Raw genomic sequence first — 4,735 nt, forward strand, 5'->3', positions numbered from 1 at the left:
TGTGTGGTTAATGAGTGATAATGGTCTCAAAACACAGCTGACATTTTGGGTATTGCAATATTACAAAACTGCTGTGACAAGAAAACCAAAATACCATGTAACTGTAATTTAAAGTCAGGATACCTGTAAAAGTAGAAGTTGCCAGTCTCACAAACAAAACAGAAGATGTGGAAACATCAACTAACATCTTAACACTGTACATTAAAAAAGTGGCGTGATGTGTAGACTAAGTATGATGTCCCATACTCGGAATTTGTGCTCTGCATTTAACCCATCTAAATGCACACACATGGCAGTATGTATTGAATACACACACACACACACACACACACACACACACATACACACACACACACACACACACACACACACACCAAAAACAAACCACAACAAGTATATTTAGGATATATATAAAATGCTATATGCTAAATTAACCGTAGCAAGTCAAAGTAGTTAGCTATTTTATTCCAAAAAATGTTGAATATAATTTCCTAAACTTGTAATAATGTTTTATAATTTGAGTGGTACATCGTACTTTGGTACTAATTTGCGGGAAATTCGAGCATGCCGTGGCATCATTACATCACGTCTGTAAACATAAAGAAGTTGTCCTGGCTAGTAGGCTATGTCGCATGTGAGGATGCTGCAGGTGGTGATCGTTTATAGCCTTTTCTCAAAGCAGCTGGAATAATTAAATGTATCATTTTGATGGCGGATTGTAATTGTAATTGTTATGTGTTTATGAAACTGAAATTAAATTATATTCCAGTTTTAAATGTGCTTCTGATTGCAGATAGCCTGGGATTACACAAGATTTGTATTTTAAAGACAACATTAATAATTTGAGAATAAAGTATAACAATAATAATAATTTGCACGGTTTGATGTGATATGAGCTAACCGATCTTTAGATTAAATCACCATTGGTAGTGCGATTATCCAATTCTCCTTGATCTTTTGAGATAAGATTGTCTGACGACTAAGAAAACATACTTTAACTTCTCTCTTTAGTCCATAGAGACCATTTGCTGTGGTGATGAATGCATCAACACACGATCAGCCATGTTTTCTGTCAGAATGAGAAAGCAGCAGATGCTAATATTCTTAACACCAAAATAATTAAGAGTGTAGAATTAAAGCTGCAGTCCGTAATTTTTTGGTTAAAAATCATCCGAAATCAATTTTTGAGCAAGTACATAATCAGCCAGTGTTCAAAACTATCGCATTACTTTAGCCCGATTCACAACGGTAAACTTGTAATAATGTTTTATAATTTGAGTGGTACATCGTACTTTGGTACTAATTTGCGGGAAATTCGAGCATGCCGTGGCATCATTACATCACGTCTGTAAACATAAAGAAGTTGTCCTGGCTAGTAGGCTATGTCGCATGTGAGGATGCTGCAGGTGGTGATCGTTTATAGCCTTTTCTCAAAGCAGCTGGAATAATTAAATGTATAATTTTGATGGCAGATTTTTATGAAACACATGTGACTGAAATTAGATTATTCCGGTTTTACATGTGCATCTGATTACAAATAGCACAAGATTACACAAGATTTGTATTTTGAAGAGAACCAGTTCTAAGGAAGAATTTGCTTTTTGGGTTAAAATAATTTCTTTATATGAAATTCGGATGGTATGACAATTAAAGATTAGACTGTACAGAAATTTAAATCTACACGCTAATACACTACATATACACATAGTCACACAATGCTGATGTTGTTAACATTAACAATTTGAGAACAAAGTATAACAATAATAATAATTTGCATGGTTTGATGTGATAATTATGGTGACCAGGAGGGGACGTCTTCGGTTCACTTAGTTTTGTCATGGCCTCGACATGTTAACTCATGGGAACATGATAATATGTCGTGACCACGAGATATTAATTTGTGGGAACGTCATATTGTCAGGATCGTGGACTGTCTGTGTCATGTTTTGCCCCTGTTTCTGTTCCCTTATTTGGCCATGTTCCTTTATTCTTAACACCAAAATAATTAAGAGTTTAGAATTAAAGCTGCAGTCCGTAATTTTTTGGTTAAAAATCATCCAAAATCAATTTTTGAGCAAGTACATAATCAGCCAGTGTTCAAAACTATTGCATTACTTTAGCCCGATTCACAACGGTAAATTTATAATAATGTTTTATAATTTGAGTGGTACGTCGTACTTCGGTACTAATTTGCGGGAAATTCGAGCATGCCGTGGCATCATTACATCACGTCTGTAAACATAAAGAAGTTGTCCTGGCTAGTAGGCTATGTCGCATGTGAGGATGCTGCAGGTGGTGATCGTTTATAGCCTTTTCTCAAAGCAGCTGGAATAATTAAATGTATCATTTTGATGGCAGATTTTTATGAAACACATGTGACTGAAATTAGATTATTCCGGTTTTACATGTGCATCTGATTACAAATAGCACAAGATTACACAAGATTTGTATTTTGAAGAGAACCAGTTCTAAGGAAGAATAATTTGCTTTTTGGGTTAAAATAATTTCTTTATATGAAATTCGGATGGTATGACAATTAGAGATTAGACTGTACAGAAATTTAAATCTACACGCTAATACACTACATACACGTAGTCACGCAATGCTGATTTTGTTAACATTAGCAATTTGAGAACAAAGTATAAAAATAATAATAATTTGCATGGTTTGATGTGATAGAGCTAAGCGATAATTAGATTTAATCAGAATTGTTAGTGTGATTTATTGTACTTGTTTTTTTCCTCAGTTGGTCAGAACAAAAGTGGCAGACATGTTACTAACTTATTCAGATGACACTATGCGGTGAAAATTCTTATTTGGGTCAAACTTCCAAGATTTATAATCTGTGATTCCTAAGTACAGTATCCATACCAGTGCGGTGACTGACAGCTACACATCAAAACATTAGATTAATCCAAGCTGGAGCCGTGCCGGAGCACAACCCACGTAAAGAAGATACAAACTTCTAGATACAAGATAAAGATATAAACTTTGTAAACAGGCTGTTTTTGAAGCTTCAGTTAATACCTATATAGAAATCAAACTTAGTTAATATACTGTATAATATACCAGCCTGGTCTCATGTTTATACGTAGGTATTAATACGTAACATTTACAAGCACAAAACGTACACTTTTGTACGTTTTTAGTCATGCTAAAACGTACAAATTAGACATATTTCAACGTTTAAAACGTACAAATCGCTACGTATTTTTAGCTAAAAAAAACGTAAAAAATATTTACGTATCTTTTATATCATTTAGATATTCATATCAATGCATTTTTATCATTTTATCAATAAGCGATTTCGATTTTTAGACACCTTAACCTACCCCAAACCTAAGCGGTGAAAATTCTTATTTGGGTCAAACTTCCAAGATTTATAATCTGTGATTCCTAAATACAGTATCCATACCAGTGCGGTGACTGACAGCTACACATCAAAACATTAGATTAATCCAAGCTGGAGCCGTGCCGGAGCACAACCCACGTAAAGAAGATAATTCCGCAAATAACTGCAATTGCAGGTTTCAAACAGAGATGGCGACAAAGAGGCAAAACTTACGGACTGCAGCTTTAAGAATTAAGAGCCATAAACATTGTACTTCTCCTGGCTGTGAAATCGCTTTCTTTGCACATGAAGAATCTCAAACATTTGAATTAAGTGGCTGAAGTTTCTCTGATATTACCAGTTTGTTCAGCCTATTTCACTGTGGACTTACACAATGTAAACTTTGTAAACAGGCTGTTTTTGAAGCTTCAGTTAATACCTATATAGAAATCAAACTTAGTTAATATACTGTATAATATACCAGCCTGGTCTCATGTTTATACGTAGGTATTAATACGTAACATTTACAAGCACAAAACGTACACTTTTGTACGTTTTTAGTCATGCTAAAACGTACAATTTAGACGTATTTCAACGTTTAAAACGTACAAATCGCTACGTATTTTTAGCTAAAAAAACGTAAAAATATTTACGTATCTTTTATATCATTTAGATATTTTCAACCGGTTCATTAAGAAGAACCGGTTAAATCGAACGATTCGTTCGCGAATCGGACATCACTACACTGGACTCGACCGGGCAGTGATGGTCTAACCGCTGAGCTGTATAAGATGTTTGACAAAAATGTATCTCCTTTCTTCTACAAAGCCTTTGATTCGCTTGAGCACAAGTTCATATTTCAAGTTCTTGACAAGTTTGGGTTTGGAGATTATTTCTGTAAAACCATCAGGACCTTATACAGAAATAATAATAGTGTTATTAAGTTAAAATTCGGAACCTCACCAAGATTTGATTTGTCTCGTGGAGTAAGACAAGGCTGTCCTATATCTCCATATCTATTCTTACTTGCCTCTCAGTTCTTAGCTCTGCATATTTCCACTAATAATTTACAAGGTATCACAATTGATGATAGACAAATTATTATTAGCCAGCTAGCTGACGACACTACTTTATTTCTGAATGACGCCTCCCAAGTTCCTTTAGCTTTGAGTTTGATTGAGTCCTTTTCCAGAGCTTCAGGTCTCTGCCTAAATATCAACAAATGTGAGTTAATGTCAATCAAACGCTGTGGTCTTCCCTCTATATGTAGCATTCCTGTGAAAGATCAAGTTACATACTTAGGAATTTTAATTAATAAAGACCAAAAAGCAAGATGTAATCTAAATTTCGACCCTCTAATAGTGAAAACCCAAAGAAAAGTTAACTCGTGGCTGCAGAGAGATT

The sequence above is a fragment of the Sinocyclocheilus grahami genome, unplaced genomic scaffold (assembly GCF_001515645.1).
Source record: "Sinocyclocheilus grahami isolate Dianchi unplaced genomic scaffold, SAMN03320097.WGS_v1.1 scaffold103.1, whole genome shotgun sequence".
Lineage (NCBI taxonomy): Eukaryota > Metazoa > Chordata > Actinopteri > Cypriniformes > Cyprinidae > Sinocyclocheilus > Sinocyclocheilus grahami.